The 17,354-nt window shown below is 52.1% G+C and overlaps 1 long non-coding RNA gene and 1 pseudogene across 1 annotated transcript in view; both read left to right on the top strand.

The window, feature by feature from the left end:
- Window positions 1-775: 775 nt before the first annotated feature.
- Window positions 776-17,354, top strand: part of LOC126194709 (uncharacterized) — a 219,923-nt gene continuing 203,344 nt past the window's right edge. The window contains exon 1 of the long non-coding RNA XR_007538500.1: window positions 776-1,679. This is a non-coding gene — a long non-coding RNA (uncharacterized LOC126194709). The remainder of the gene's footprint in view (window positions 1,680-17,354) is intronic.
- On the top strand, window positions 2,838-2,979 carry LOC126196652 (5.8S ribosomal RNA; annotated as a pseudogene).

Here is a 17,354-nt window from a genome sequence, read left to right as displayed (position 1 = left end):
CCCTCTGTTCTCTTGCAGTTCTCCTCATTATGTGCTGCTTTCCTTTTGCTACTGTTGACGTGCAAACTGCCTCTGTAGACTTTCACCTATATTTTTAATCCTATTTCTGCACTTGCTGCATTTTAGTGACACTCGTCCGTTGTTGTCTCCGTTCGGGCGCTAAAGACTACACTGTTGAGCGCCCATAACACCATATCCATCCATCCATCCATCAGTTGGAAACTGCCACGTATGGGAACAGGGGGATGGGATCATTCACACCGATTATGACAAGCACCAATTATGACGTAGGTTAAGTTAGTAGAGTAGGACTTAGATTAGAATACTAACATAGGGAACTGCAGCGATTACTAACCTTGGCCGGCCCAGTGCCAGGGGCACGCTCCTCGGGATTAGCTCGAGGAGCCTGGCCACTCCAAGTAGGTTTGTACTTACTGGCACACCTGTGACGCTGCAGTTAGTAGTCATTTCTAGGTTAGACGTAGGTAAAATTAAACTGCCCATTGCACCGTAGGAAATTAACACCAGCTCAGGAACTTAAAAAGTAGTAGTTCACTAATATAAATTGTAGGTAAATTAAAGTGTCCATTGTTACTGTAGGAATTCAACACCAGCTTAGAAACTTAAAAGTAGCTCACTAACATAAATTGTAATATTAGCTGCAAATTTTTAGACTTATGTAACAATTATGGCCCACTAATCATGTTAGGAGGTGGGCTAAATATGTATAATTAATATTGTTGTTAATAAAAATTTAAAAAAGAAAAAAAATCAGAGTCCCGACCAGAGATGGAAGGGACGATTTTATTAGATCAAAACCAATCGGTCGGTTCGTCCGGTCTGTTTGCCTTGGTGACTCTGAATAACTTTGGGCTGATCGCACGGTCCTCGTACCGGCGACGCATCTTTCAAATGTCTGCCTTATCAACTGTCGATGGTAGGTTCAGCGCCTACCATGGTTGTAACGGGTAACGGGGAATCAGGGTTCGATTCCGGAGAGGGAGCCTGAGAAATGGCTACCACATCCAAGGAAGTCAGCAGGCGCGCAAATTACCCACTCCCGGCACGGGGAGGTAGTGACGAAAAATAACGATACGGGACTCATCCGAGGCCCCGTAATCGGAATGAGTACACTTTAAATCCTTTAACGAGTATCTATTGGAGGGCAAGTCTGGTGCCAGCAGCCGCGGTAATTCCTGCTCCAATAGCGTATATTAAAGTTGTTGCGGTTAAAAAGCTCGTAGTTGGATTTGTGTCCCACGCTGTTGGTTCACCGCCCGTCGGTGTTTAACTGGCATGTATCGTGGGACGTCCTGCCGGTGGGGCGAGCCGAAGGCGTGCGACCGCCTCGTGCGTGCTCGTGCGTCCCGAGGCGGACCCCGTTGAAATCCTACCAGGGTGCTCTTTATTGAGTGTCTCGGTGGGCCGGCACGTTTACTTTGAACAAATTAGAGTGCTTAAAGCAGGCAAGCCCGCCTGAATACTGTGTGCATGGAATAATGGAATAGGACCTCGGTTCTATTTTGTTGGTTTTCGGAACCCGAGGTAATGATTAATAGGGACAGGCGGGGGCATTCGTATTGCGACGTTAGAGGTGAAATTCTTGGATCGTCGCAAGACGAACAGAAGCGAAAGCATTTGCCAAGTATGTTTTAATTAATCAAGAACGAAAGTTAGAGGTTCGAAGGCGATCAGATACCGCCCTAGTTGTAACCATAAACGATGCCAGCCAACGATCCGCCGCAGTTCCTCCGATGACTCGGCGGGCAGCTTCCGGGAAACCAAAGCTTTTGGGTTCCGGGGGAAGTATGGTTGCAAAGCTGAAACTTAAAGGAATTGACGGAAGGGCACCACCAGGAGTGGAGCCTGTGGCTTAATTTGACTCAACACGGGAAACCTCACCAGGCCCGGACACCGGAAGGATTGACAGATTGATAGCTCTTTCTTGATTCGGTGGGTGGTGGTGCATGGCCGTTCTTAGTTGGTGGAGCGATTTGTCTGGTTAATTCCGATAACGAACTAGTCGCGTGACATCCTTCGTGCTGTCAGCGATTACTTTTCTTCTTAGAGGGACAGGCGGCTTCTAGCCACACGAGATTGAGCAATAACAGGTCTGTGATGCCCTTAGATGTTCTGGGCCGCACGCGCGCTACACTCAAAGAATCAGTGTGTCTTCCTAGGCCGAAAGGTCGGGGTAACCCGCTCAACCACCTTCGTGCTAGGGATTGGGGCTTACAATTGTTCCCCATGAACGAGGAATTCCCAGTAAGCGCGAGTCATAAGCTCGCGTTGATTACGTCCCTGCCCTTTGTACACACCGCCCGTCGCTACTACCGATTGAATGATTTAGTGAGGTCTTCGGACTGGTACGCGGCATCGACTCTGTCGTTGCCGATGCTACCGGAAAGATGACCAAACTTGATCATTTAGAGGAAGTAAAAGTCGTAACAAGGTTTCCGTAGGTGAACCTGCGGAAGGATCATTACCGACTAGACTGCATGTCTTTCGATGTGCGTGTCGTTTCGTGCAACACGCTACCTGTACGGCTCGCAGTAGCCGAGCGCCGCGTGCGGGACCACGCGTCCTTCTCAAAACTAACGGAAAATGTTGTGTGGTACGAGCGCTGAAGCTCTGGAGCGGCTGGCCTGCGGCACCTGGCGCCTCGCGCTGGTTTTGAATGACGTTCGCCCGAGTGCCTGTCCGCTCCGGTGTGGAGCCGTACGACGCCCATCGGCCGTGAGGCCGTTGGACACAAAACACTGGAACAGGGGCCGTCGAACGCCTCAGTCCCGCCTATGCAACTGTTTTGAAAGAGACAGTGGAAACTGTAAAAAGATCACCCAGGACGGTGGATCACTCGGCTCGTGGGTCGATGAAGAACGCAGCAAATTGCGCGTCGACATGTGAACTGCAGGACACATGAACATCGACGTTTCGAACGCACATTGCGGTCCATGGATTCCGTGTGTGTGTGTGTGTGTGTGTGTGTGTGTGTGTGTGTTGGGGTTTATGGGCGCTCAACATCGAGGTCATCAGCGCCCTGACACACATGAAAAGGAACGAACCATGGACTCCGTTCCCGGGCCACGTCTGGCTGAGGGTCGGCTACGTAAACTGAAGCGCGCGGCGTTTGTCCCGCTTCGGAGACGTGGGAGTGTCGTGCCGGCCTGTGGGGCCGGCCATGTCCCCTGAAACGAGCGATGCGCGCCCGTCGCCTGGCGGTTCGCATACCGGTACTGTCTCGGTAGCGTGCACAGCCGGCTGGCGGTGTGGCGTGCGACACCTCGTACAACGACCTCAGAGCAGGCGAGACTACCCGCTGAATTTAAGCATATTACTAAGCGGAGGAAAAGAAACTAACAAGGATTCCCCCAGTAGCGGCGAGCGAACAGGGAAGAGTCCAGCACCGAACCCCGCAGGCTGCCGCCTGTCGAGGCATGTGGTGTTTGGGAGGGTCCTCTACACCAGACGCCTCGCGCCGAGCCCAAGTCCAACTTGAATGAGGCCACGGCCCGTAGAGGGTGCCAGGCCCGTAGCGGCCGGTGCGAGCGTCGGCGGGACCTCTCCTTCGACTCGGGTTGCTTGAGAGTGCAGCTCCAAGTGGGTGGTAAACTCCATCTGAGACTAAATATGACCACGAGACCGATAGCGAACAAGTACCGTGAGGGAAAGTTGAAAGGAACTTTGAAGAGAGAGTTCAAAAGTACGTGAAACCGTTCTGGGGTAAACGTGAGAAGTCCGAAAGGTCGAACGGGTGAGATTCATGCCCATCCGCGGCGGGGTCGTGTCCGGTTGCCTTTCCACTCGCCGCGGGGTGGGGCCGTTCCGGTGTGCGGTGGGCCGCACTTCTCCCCTAGTAGGACGTCGCGACCCGCTGGGTGCCGGCCTACGGCCCAGGTGCGCAGCCTGTCCTTCCGCGGGCCTCGGTTCGCGTCTGTTGGGCAGAGCCCCGGTGTCCTGGCTGGCTGCTCGGCGGTATATCTAAAGGAGTCGATTCGCCCCTTTGGGCGCTCGGGCTCCCGGCAAGCGCGCGCGGTTCTTCCCGGATGACGGACCTACCTGGCCCGGCCCTGGACCCGCGCCGCTGTTGGCTCGGGATGCTCTCGGGGGGAATAATCGCACCCGTCAGCGGCGCTTCAGCTTTGGGCAATTTCACGACCCGTCTTGAAACACGGACCAAGAAGTCTAACATGTGCGCGAGTCATTGGGCTGTACGAAACCTAAAGGCGTAATGAAAGTGAAGGTCTCGCCTTGCGCTGGCCGAGGGAGGATGGGGCTTCCCTGCCCTTCACGGGGCGGCGGCCTCCGCACTCCCGGGGCGTCTCGTCCTCATTGCGAGGTGAGGCGCACCTAGAGTGTACGCGTTGGGACCCGAAAGATGGTGAACTATGCCTGGCCAGGACGAAGTCAGGGGAAACCCTGATGGAGGTCTGTAGCGATTCTGACGTGCAAATCGATCGTCGGAGCTGGGTATAGGGGCGAAAGACTAATCGAACCATCTAGTAGCCGGTTCCCTCCGAAGTTTCCCCTCGGGATAGCTGATGCTCGTACGAGTCTCATCCGGTAAAGCGAATGATTAGAGGCCTTGGGGCCGAAATGACCTCAACCTATTCTCAAACTTTAAATGGGTGAGATCTCCGGCTTGCTTGATATGCTGAAGCCGCGAGCAAACGACTCGGATCCGAGTGCCAAGTGGGCCACTTTTGGTAAGCAGAACTGGCGCTGTGGGATGAACCAAACGCCGAGTTAAGGCGCCCGAATCGACGCTCATGGGAAACCATGAAAGGCGTTGGTTGCTTAAGACAGTAGGACGGTGGCCATGGAAGTCGGAATCCGCTAAGGAGTGTGTAACAACTCACCTGCCGAAGCAACTAGCCCTGAAAATGGATGGCGCTGAAGCGTCGTGCCTATACTCGGCCGTCAGTCCGGCAGTCACGGCCAGTCCTTGCGGCCGGCCGCGATGCCCTGACGAGTAGGAGGGTCGCGGCGGTGGGCGCAGAAGGGTCTGGGCGTGAGCCTGCCTGGAGCCGCCGTCGGTGCAGATCTTGGTGGTAGTAGCAAATACTCCAGCGAGGCCCTGGAGGGCTGACGCGGAGAAGGGTTTCGTGTGAACAGCCATTGCACACGAGTCAGTCGATCCTAAGCCCTAGGAGAAATCCGATGTTGATGGGGGCCGTCATAGCATGATGCACTTTGTGCTGGCCCCCGTTGGGCGAAAGGGAATCCGGTTCCTATTCCGGAACCCGGCAGCGGAACCGATACAAGTCGGGCCCCTCTTTTAGAGATGCTCGTCGGGGTAACCCAAAAGGACCGGGAGACGCCGTCGGGAGATCGGGGAAGAGTTTTCTTTTCTGCATGAGCGTTCTAGTTCCCTGGAATCCTCTAGCAGGGAGATAGGGTTTGGAACGCGAAGAGCACCGCAGTTGCGGCGGTGTCCCGATCTTCCCCTCGGACCTTGAAAATCCGGGAGAGGGCCACGTGGAGGTGTCGCGCCGGTTCGTACCCATATCCGCAGCAGGTCTCCAAGGTGAAGAGCCTCTAGTCGATAGAATAATGTAGGTAAGGGAAGTCGGCAAATTGGATCCGTAACTTCGGGATAAGGATTGGCTCTGAGGATCGGGGCGTGTCGGGCTTGGTCGGGAAGTGGGTCAGCGCTAACGTGCCGGGCCTGGGCGAGGTGAGTGTCGTAGGGGTGCCGGTAAGTGCGGGCGTTTAGCGTGGGTGTGGTCTGCTCTCGCCGTTGGTCGGCCTCGTGCTGGCCGGCGGTGCAGGACGCGCGCGCCTGTGCGGCGTTCGCGCCCCGGTGGCTCAACCTGCGTGCAGGATCTGAGCTCGGTCCCGTGCCTTGGCCTCCCACGGATCTTCCTTGCTGCGAGGCCGCGTCCGCCTTAGCGTGCTCCTCCGGGGGCGCGCGGGTGCGCGGATTATCTTTGGCCGCCATTCAACGATCAACTCAGAACTGGCACGGACTGGGGGAATCCGACTGTCTAATTAAAACAAAGCATTGCGATGGCCCTAGCGGGTGTTGACGCAATGTGATTTCTGCCCAGTGCTCTGAATGTCAACGTGAAGAAATTCAAGCAAGCGCGGGTAAACGGCGGGCGTAACTATGACTCTCTTAAGCCCGCATGATGTGCAATATAAGGTAGTCACACTGTGCCCCATGCCTCTGGCTGGGATCGGTGAGTGGTGCCTCTAACCTCTCGGCGGTGAAGTCCTAGTTCCTAGCCTCCCCGAGGCGAGAGTCGGGTGCATTGTCAGCTACCGTGAGGTGAGCTAAGGCAAGCCAAAGGGCGACTGGCTTTTGCAGCTAATAGGGCAGGGCCAAGGGGCCGTCACTTGAGGTGTCGGAACAGGCCTAGTCTGTACTAGTATCCGAGACGAGACCTCGTATCAAAGCAGTCGTTTGAGGTGTCGAGGCGCTTCACGCCTTAGTATCCGAGACGAGTCTTTGGTTAATAACGGGCGACAGCTGCGGTAGTCGTCTGAGGTGTCGGGCCGCAGTTCTACTGTGGGATTCACTAGTACCCAAGTGCCCTTATTGGGGCAGTGTCCTTTTCAGGACCTTCTATTGTCCTTCTGAGGACAGTGTCCTTCTTCGGGCCACGATGGTGCCGCTTGCAAACCGCATTGCGGTCGTCCTTAAAGCTGTCATTGGACTACCTAATCCCATGTTATGTGGGTAAAGGGCGGAAAACGATAGCATAGATGTGCGGTAGAGGTTCCGCTTAAGTGACCTCGTTGGTGACTTGTCATCGGTGTGAGAGAAATCTCGCAAATACAAGGACTATGGGGGGGGGGGAGCCTTGCTGGCACTGACCAGTACCCCTCGAACTGGTGTTGGCCTCGTAGTGGCAGTGCCGTTTGCTTGTAGGAACAACGGGTTCAATCTCGTATTTACACTGGAGCCGTAGTTTGAGGTGTCGGGGCAGGTTTCTGTCCTAGTATCCGAGACGAGTCTCCGGTTTGTAGGCCTATTGGCCGCAGGGGTGCCAGGTTCGCAGCCTATCACCCCTCTCTCCTATGGAGAGCCTCAGTTGCGACGATGAATTCAGCGGAGCCTCAGATGGAGTGCCCGAATGTACAGGACCCTCAACTTTCTACCGTGGTTACCACGGACGCAAGACTTGGCAGGAATGTTGATTCGCCTAGTTTAGAGAATAGCATTACATGTCCAAAGTGTTGTTTAGGTATTGGTAGGCGAACACCGGCCCAAGAGAAACAACATATTCGTAGGTGCAAAGGCTTAAATAATGCGCCCAACGAGGACGGCTTGCACAAATGTGCCTTTTGTGATAGGCAATTTACGACCTTCATTGGACGGCGGTTGCATGAGAAACAAGTACATCCTGTTGATTTTAATGCCGCCGACCTAGTGCTAGCCAGTGGCAAACGGAAAGGGAATTGGAGTGCCGCTGAGATGGAGGAAATGGCGATTCTGGAAGTGGAATGTGAGGGAGAGTGGGCTACTCAATTGCAGTTGAACGCATACTTGGGTAGAAAGTTAGGAAGATCAGCGGAAGGTATCATGAAAAGGAGAGCACTTCCAGAGTACAAACAGCTCCTGGAGATTGTGAAAGGCAGGATGGAGGACGTTGTCGGTGCAGTCCCCGATGTGGTTGCAGAATCTGAGAGTCATGCCACTCCACAAGAACAAGGCCGCTGGGTTAGCAATGAACATATTATTTCCCATTTGGAGGAAATTAAAGACTATTGCTCACCTCCCTATAGAAGGCTGGTGGATTTAGCCCTGGACAATTCATCATCTTGGTCCGCCATTGATGACCAGGTATCTGGGATCATCCAACTACTGAATGCAAGACCACTACATAGATCTAGAAGAATGAAGAGACAGCTAAAGGGTGCGGCAGCGAAGGGTGCGGCAGCAGGAAAGATCTCGAAGATTCCGAGATGCCCAGTATTGGTGGTTAAATAGCAGAACAAATTTGGTAAGAGAGATTCTCAATGGAGAGGAGGAGAACGGTACAACCACAAGACCTGAGAGAAGTCTGTTTGTGGATTATTTCAAGGGCTACTACGCAAGAGAGGAACATGGCCCCAAGATCGTGCTACCGCCTAGGAATCCTGATTCCATCAAAGACACGAGTATGCCTTTCTCGCTGAATGAAACTAGGAATTGGTTTCAGAATAGGAATTAAAGCGAACAGCTGCTGGTCCTGATGGTGTGACTCATGAACATCTGAGGAATATTCCTAATGAGGATCTGAACGTCCTGCTTAATGTGGTGTTTGGTTTAAAACAACTACCTTCCGCATTTACAGTGAGCAAGACCTGCCTTCTACCTAAGAAAGGCGACCTGCGCTCTCCATCTAACTGGAGACCTATAACTATATCATCAATGGTAGTACGCCTGGTCAATAAGATCTTGGCTTTCAGGTTGGCTCAGGTTATTTCTATCCATCCTGCCCAGCGGGGCTTCAGATCCATTGATGGAATCATGGCGAATGCACTTTCTTTAGATGTAATTATCAAGGAGCATAGGGCTAGAGGAAAGCCAATTTTTGTGGTGGCCATTGATTTAACGAAAGCCTTCGATCGGTTATCTTGGAGTGCCATACATCAGGCACTGTGGTCTCATGGAGTGGATGACTTGACTCTTGAGTATATATTGTCATCTTATAAAGGTCAAACGACCAATTTACAACTTGGTAAAGACACATTTGGGGAAGTCGAGTTCCATAGGGGAGTCAAACAGGGTGATCCACTCAGTCCTGTCATCTTCAATATGGTAATGGACAGGCTTATGGAATCAGTCAACCAGTCCTATGGGGTGGAAGTCAATGGAGAGAAGTTTGCTATTATCGGCTTTGCTGATGACATTGTTCTCCTCTCGTCGACCAAAGAGGGCATGCATCAGCATCTGCGTTGTGTTGAAAGGTTCACTAAGAGCACGGCCTTAGAAGTGAATCCCTCAAAAAGCAAGGCCTTTCAATTTATTAGAGTGGCACACTCCAAACGGTGTGCAGTCGAAACTAAAAGCCTGTTCAAGCTATCTGGCGCTAAAATTCCTGCCTTGAACGTGCAAGAACAGCTGCACTACCTGGGTTACACTTTTGAGCACCAGGGAATACAGACTCCTTCTCCGTCTGTTCTGTCATCCCTGTTAGACCGCCTGAAACGTGCCGCACTTAAGCCCTGGCAAAAGATAACGGTTCTGCATACATACCTCATACCGAGGCTTGTGCACATCTTGCAGAACAGTAACATCACAGCCAAGAGGTTAGACTACTTGGACCATCTAATCAGACAATTCGTCAAGGCAACTCTCCACCTGCCTAAGACAACTCCAACGCCATTCCTCCATGCTAAGCAGCGTGACGGTGGCTTGGGTATACCAGCATTAAGGCTGCTGATTGGCTCTGTGTTTTACAGGAGGATTCAGCAGTTGTCTTCTGTTAACGACGTCCACTTGCAAGCCATCGTCAATACAGAAACCGTGTCCAAGCTTGTAACAAGGCTTAAGAGAATCTTAAGAATTAAAGGTTCAATAGTTATCCCAACGCCTGATGGGGTTACAAGGTATTGGCGGGCACGGTTACAGAATTCTGCGCTAGGCCGCGGCTTGGAATATTGCCAACATGACACCGCATGCAACAAGTGGATCAACGACCCTCCACCATTCTGGACAGGTAGGCAATACATCGGCGCAATCCATCTGCGAATTGGTTTGTTGGCCACCAGAGGAGCTCCGTATATACGTGGTCCTGCTGCCAACTGCAGAGCAGGAGGTTCTTGCAGCAACAGGAGAGAGACTCTTCAACATGTCCTCCAACGTTGCCCACTTACTCACTTTGCAAGAATAGAGAGGCACGACCGAGTTGGTAGCTCCATTCAAAAAGAACTTGAGCAGAAAGGGTACAAGGTGATTACAACGCCATCTATCACACTCACCAACTCGGACCGGTACGTCCCAGACCTTTTAGTTACCCATGATCTGGACTTCAAGCCAGGAACGGGTCTTGGGACAATAATTGAGACTACTATATCATATGAGTATACCGGGAGTCTCAATTGTGCCGAAATGATCAAGAGGCAGAAGTACGAGCAGCCAGCGGTTCTCAGCGCACTCCAGCGGAAATACAACCTAAGCCGCCCTCCCGATATTATGCCGCTCGTTGTTGGCGCACGTGGTGCATGGGCACCCTGTAATAAGGCCATATGGAGTCGGTTCCATCTTCGCCAGTTCCTGATTAGGGAACTTGTTTGTAACACCATAACAGCTGGTATTAGAATACACCAGCAGTTCATGCGTACGGTTTGGCGCACGGCTCGTTGAGAATAACACCCTTCCATGACATCTCTAGAAGGCAATGCTAGGTTAAGTTAAACGGACATGATTGCTTCCTTGCCCCACCAGTGGCAATATAATAACTTGGACAAGATGGCCGCGAGGCTATCCACCTACCTGGCCAAGTGGCGGCGGTGTAGCTGCATCCAGACTCGGCTTTCCGAAGCGCGGTCTTGATGTAGTCATGCTGCTGCTGCGAGGTGCCTTCCTTGGGTTGTAGCTACAGGGAGAGTGATGCGCAATACATGGGCCTAGCCCTCTTAGCCTCTCCTCTCCTGCGGTCTTCCCCCCTTCACGTGGGCCCGCTGATTTTCGCAGAGTGGAAGACCGCACCAGGGGCTTGGGGGGATTACCAGCTCCCCCTCGGATTATACCTTTAAGTTGGGGGCAGCACACAAGATATCACGAGTGGTGGCCCTTCCGCTGAAGGCGCCAACCCAGCTTCCCCAGCACCAACCGGCCAACCGGCCGTGCCGTAGATTCTGCTACTGTTGCAGCTGTTTATGCCTGCAGTGAGTGTCACCGCAGCTTCACGACCAAGAACGGTCTCGGGGTCCATCGCCGCCGCCAACATCCAGCGGCCGCCAACGCGGAGATCTTCACGGAGAGGCATCGCGCGAGGTGGACGGAGGAAGAAGTCCTATCGCTTGCCAAGGCTGAGGCCGAACTGTTCCTCGAGAGGGACGCACGGTTCTTCTTCGTCAATCAGGAGCTAACTAGAATGTTCCCCAACCGAACGCTCGAAGCAATCAAGTGCCAACGGCGGAAAGCTGCCCACAAGCAGCTTGTCCGCCAATTCATGGAGGCACTTGAGATCGGTCGGGGGGAAGAGCCGGCGTCCCGCCGGGCAGCGGCGAGTCCGCTGCCTGATGCGGGCGATGCCGCTGCGCCGTCCGACGACGCAGCCGAGGACTTCGCGGCCGACACCACCGGGCCGCCGCCGGAAGGGCCGACTGACGCCGCCATCTGGGAGCATCTGGCGGGGCTACCTGCTTCCGCCCAGCGTTTCTCTGCTCTGGATCGAGTCATTGGTCTGGGGCGCGGCACGCCGCCTGATGTCATCCTGGGCATGCTCCCGGGTGCCATTGCGTCGGTCGGGTCCAGAGGGGAGAGATCGATCACCAGGACACAGCGGCCGCGCCAACCATCTATGCGGCCGCCTGCCGCTCCGCCGCTGCAGAAGCGGAAGCGGCGCCGCTGGGAATACGCAAGAACGCAGGATGCCTTCCGAAGGTCGCGTGCACGTTCCGTGCGCGGCCTCTTGGATTGCACCCTGCTGCAGCCGCCACCTGCCATCCCTGGTCTGCTGGACTTCTGGGCGGACCTCTTCACTAAGAAGCCCATCTCGACCGCAGGCTTCATCCGTGACCGCCTCCTCCCGCACTCGGAGCCTGTCACTCTTGAGTGCCTATGGGGGCCGGTCACACATGAGGAGGTCGCTGCCGCCTTGCCGCCCAGGGGATCAGCAGCCGGGCTGGACGGCCTAACTCCAGTGGAGCTGCGGCGCCTGCCGCACGAAGTCCTGGTGAAAGTGATGAATCTCTTCCTTCTGGCCCGCGCCCTTCCGGAGCGTCTGCTTCGCGCGCGGACGTCCCTTCTCCACAAAACGGCTGCACCAACATCCCCCGCTGACTTTCGTCCCATTACGGTCTGCTCGGTGCTGGCGCGGACTTTTCACAAGGTTCTCGCGTCGCGCCTGATGCGTGCATGTGCTGTGGACGAACGTCAGCGGGCAATCATCCCCCGGGATGGGATGTTGGAAAACACCTTCATCTTGGACAGTGCTCTCACCGACGTAGTTCGCTCCTGTCGCTCTGTCTTTGTGGCGTCGATCGACGTTTCTAAAGCATTCGATTCGGTAGATCATGCTGCCCTTCGCCCTGAGGGCTCATGGCCTGCCGGATTGCTTTATTGAATAAGTCGAGCGGTGCTACGAGGGCAGCACGACGGTGGTAGCGGGCGGCGCCGGCGTGGGCGTGTCTGTGCAGCCATCACGGGGCGTTCGACAGGGCGATCCCCTCTCCCCCATCTTGTTCAACTTTGTGGTGGACTACGTTTTAGGCCAGCTGCCCTCCCACATCGGAGCTCGGATACTTGGTCGCAGAGTCAACGCTGCGGCCTTTGCAGATGACGTCTTGCTGTTCGCATCGACCGCCAGGGGCTTGCAGTCCCTCATCGACGCAGCCGTCGCAGCCCTCGCACACCTGGGGCTGCAGATCAACGCCCAGAAGTGTTTCACCCTCGCCTTGGTCGCGTCAGGCCGCGAGAAGAAGGTGAAGGTGGACGGCGACGTCACCTTCAAGGCAGGCAACGCCACCATGCCTGCCCTGCGTGTGGGTGAAACCTTCCGGTACCTGGGGCTGCAATTCTCCACGGCGGGTCGCTGCATCTTTAATCCACGACGCCACCTTGTGGAGCAGCTTGACGTCATCTCCCGAGCTCCGCTGAAGCCGCAACAGCGCCTCCACGCTCTCACCAACGTGCTTCTCCCTGGCCTGTACCACGGGCTGGCCCTCAGCCGCACCCGGGTGTGTGCCCTCAAAGCGGCAGACATCACCGTAAGAGCCGCTGTCAGGAGATGGTTCCGCCTTCCGGTGGACACCCCTCTGGGCTACTTCCACGCTCCTGTTGCCCAGGGGGGCCTCGGCATTCCATCGTGCCGTTGGATGGGGACGCTCCTCCGTCGGTCCCGTCTCCTGGCCTTGAAGAAGATAGGGCCAGCCTGCGACGGTGCAGGCCTGGGTGAGGTACAGCGTGAGATTGAGGTGCTGGAGCGACACTTGACGTGGGAGGGCCACCTCCTCAAATCGTCGACGCAGGTTGGGGAAATGTGGGCAGCACGCCTACACTTCGCCATTGACGGTGCGGCGCTGTCATCATCTGCCGCCGTCAAGGGCCAACATCAGTGGGTCGCCGACACCAGTCGCCTGCTATCTGGGCATGAATACATCGACGCCCTCCGCGCCTGCATCAACGCTTTCCCCACGAAGGCACGGCGCAGTCGCGGGCGGGAGGCGGACACCAGACGCCGCGCGGGCTGCCAGGCCGTGGAGACCGCCAACCACGTACTACAGGCTTGCTTCAGGACGCACGGGTCCCGAGTTAAGCGACACGACGCAATAGTGCGCTATGTCGCTCGTGGACTCGTGCAGAGGGGCTACAACATCTCCGTGGAGCCCCACCTCCGAACACCTGAGGGCATCCGCAAGCCTGACGTGGTGGCGGTCAAAGACGGCATCGCCCGCGTCATTGACGCCCAGGTAGTCGGGGACCATCTCCGACTCGACTGGTGTCATTCTCAGAAGGCGGCCTACTACGACACGCCGTCCATCAGGCGTGCCATCTCCAACCTGCACCGTGACGTTGAGGAGGTGACAGTGTCCACCGCGACGTTGAACTGGAGGGGTGTATGGTCTCCAGCGTCGGCGGGTGACCTCGCCGCCTTAGGCTTCCTACCCCGAGAACTGGCGGTACTGAGCATCCGTGTACTGCAGAGCTGCTGCAAGAGTTACAGAATCTACGAGCGTATGACGGCACCTAGGCTGATGGAACGAGTCGGCGTCGGCTAGGCTGCTGGATATTCTCTTCGCCTTGACTCCTGGGGCCTATCCACAGGAGGAAGAACCCGTCTTTGTTCCTTTGTTCTTTTGTTCTTTCTGTTTATTTGTGTTTTTTTCCTGTATACGTAAGTTTGTGTTCGCCCTGTAAGTCCCCACTTCGGTGGTGGACATGGCGAAGTACACACCATCTCTGTACCTTACAATGTACTTATGTATTGTGTTATTCCTCGGAATAAAGACGGCCAGAAATAGCCAAATGCCTCGTCATCTAATTAGTGACGCGCATGAATGGATTAACGAGATTCCCGCTGTCCCTATCTAATATACAGTGTTCATACGAGCAAATGATAACAGTGATGTCAAGACTGTCAAGGAGAAGATCACAACAGCTATTAATCCCAAGCGAGATAGACTCCGGTTTAGGGCAGTGAGAACCACAAGTAATGTGGTCATCGTTGAGACAGTTTGAAGATGACCAAAAGAGATTAATTGAAAAAGTAAATACCATACCTAACATCAAGTGCGAGCCACCAACGAAAAAGAGGCCATTGGTGATATTACATGATGTGCCTAAGGAGTTAAATGAGACTGATCTTTTGGAAGAGATTTATGAGCTAAATTTGTCCGAGGATATCAGTCGGGAGAGTTTTGAGCAAGAGATGAAACCGAGGTTTAGGAGAGGTGCAAAAGATAAACCGGTAGTAAATCATGTTTTTGAAGTGACACCAAGATTGCGAAACATCCTTCTGGCCAAATCACGCATTTTTGTTGAATTTCGTGCTCTAAATCTTCGTGATTATTTGGTGGTCCAACGCTGCTTTAAATGCAATGATCTGGGCCACTCATCAAAAATTTGTTCAAACAAACAAACATGTGCACACTGTGGTTCTGAGGGGCACTTTAAAGCTGAATGTCCTAAGAAAGAGCAAAAAGCTGTTTGTATACCCTGTGTGAGAAGGAAGAGAGTATGCAATAATCTGGGAACTAACTGCGCAACCCATCAAATGATGCTTGAACGTATGATTGCACGTACTGATTATGGACAGTGACGTGAAGTCAGGTATTTTGAGTGCAACTAACAAGTTAAATAGTGAACATATTGGAGAGAAGGTAGTGAAGCGCAGTAAGTCAAAAAGAAAGACACCTTCTACGAGAGCAAGGAACTGGCGGAGGGCAATGGAATGGCGCAGGCAGATAGGTTTAAATATATCTATGTATGCAAAATGCCAAAATTCTGAATATATAGCATATCCATTACAGAATTGTGATGTGATTGAAACATATTATCATGAAAATGTAGACTATATAGAAAATATGGTCGAAAGTAGGCAAATGCACCCAGAAGTAGGTAAACAGCTTCGGAGAAACATGTTTCGCTGGGCAATTTTCCAAAGTCAGTTGATGTTTAGAATTGACGAATTAGAATCCGAAAGTGTTGGTGCATATGATGATGAATTAGGGCATGCATCTGAAACCTCAGATGTAGTTGATATGGTGTCGTCTAGTACTGAAATATATGATATTAAAAATTTGCCAAGTAGCTGTAAACCTGTCGTATTTGTTAAAAGTGGAACAAAAACTGGTTTGGGATTTAAGGTTGAAGATAAAATGCTCAATGAGACAGTTGAGCAGGTAAAAGAATTAGAAAATTCTACACATGTTTCCTCTATGGTGCCAAATTGCAGTAAAGTAAACCCCACCTCAAGTGATACTGGTGTATGTGCACTTGATAGAGATGATAACAATGCAGCAGAAGTGAATGTTCCTGTTAGTAATAGTGATAAATCTTCAACGACATCCAAAGTAGATGCTGGTGTAATGCCTCCAAAACAGCGCAGGAAATATACAGTGATATAGAGCATAATTTAAGGTTAAGTAAACTTGAGGATACAAACACTCTAAATGTTGCTCTTCGGTACATTGTAAAAAATGCACATTCTTTAGGGGATACGATAACATTCCCTACAGTGGAGGAGGTAGATAGAATTGTTTTAAAAAACAATAATCTTCCAAGAGATGTAGATAAATTGCGTGACATAGTAGAGTAAGTCTACAATCGGAGACAGGAAAACTTTGATTTAGAGCGTCTATATAAAGACTTTGTTAAAGCGTATGGGCGTGTCTATTTCGATTGGTCTCTGCCGACTTCTAAAAGCTACGTATATACCAGAAAGCCGTAACATGATAATTATGCAGATAAACGCTATGAGAAGCAAGTTGGTCATGGCGGAGATGCAGAGGGTAGCCAAGGGGACGAAGGTAGACATGATATGTGTTCAGGAGCCACATACAAGAAATGGAAAAGTCACTCATTTTGATCCAAGTGTAACAGTAATATTGGGCTCTGAAGTGCCTTTATCTGTGATAATAGTACTAAATCGATCAATAGTGATCACAAAAGTAGCGCAGTTGTGTGATGAACACTGTGTAGTGATTGAGGCTACCGATGGATCTACTAAGTGGATAATCGCTAATATATATATGCAGTATTCTCACGAAATAGAACCCTATCTTGACAAGGTAAAGGCTGCGGCACTGTGTGGACTAAGACATAACTTCATTTTAGCCGCAGATGCAAATGCTAAGGCTACTGTCTGGCATAGTAACGAAACAGACGAACGAGGTCAAAAACTGTTAGAAGTTATTGCTGAAATGGATCTTCCTGTAGTTAACAAACCTGGACAACCTTGCACCTTTGAAAATAGAGCGGGAGCCTCAACAAACATAGATGTGACGATAGTAAATAGAGCTGCTATGTGTAAAGTTAGTGAATGGACTGTGCGACAACACTGTACAACTAGTGATCATAATACAATATTTGTAGATATCACCCCTCAAAATGTAAGAGGGCAAAGTGTAGATTTAGAACCGGTCATAAAATTTGATATTAAACGTGCAAATTGGAATAGGATGAGAGAAATAATGGACACAAATCCTCTGGATAACGTTGTAGGAAGTGTAGACTTCAGAGCGCATGCATTAACTGCGCTGCTTCAGGAAGCACAACGAGCAGCGATACCAGTAAATAAAGGTAAGGGAGTACAGGAGATGCCGTGGACGCCAGAATTGGAAAACCTGCGTAGAAGAATGAGGGCTGCCAGACGACACTACCAGCGGTCGTTAGGGTACCTGGAAAGGCAGAGACGGTTAAATGTCTACAGAGACGTTAAAGAAAAATATAAGAATCGATTGTTTGAGGCTAAAAGAATTCATTGGGAGAGATATTTACAAACATATATGCAACTTAATATGTGGGGACAACCATATAGATTATTAACGGAGAAAGTGAAATCGCCTGTGGTTCTGTCAACCCTAAAAAAGAGTGACGGTAGTATGACATTAGGGTGGAGGGACTCAGCGGAATATCTGCTGAAGACACTCCTACCTGATGATTGCATAAATGAGGATACAGAAGAGCACAATGATTTGAGGATGGCTTTAAGTGAAGAATATCTTAATGACACTCCTGTTATCCCGTTTGCACA

This window comes from Schistocerca nitens, chromosome 7 (genome assembly GCF_023898315.1).
Source record: "Schistocerca nitens isolate TAMUIC-IGC-003100 chromosome 7, iqSchNite1.1, whole genome shotgun sequence".
Taxonomy (NCBI): domain Eukaryota; kingdom Metazoa; phylum Arthropoda; class Insecta; order Orthoptera; family Acrididae; genus Schistocerca; species Schistocerca nitens.
This window is presented reverse-complemented; position numbering and strand designations above follow the sequence as displayed.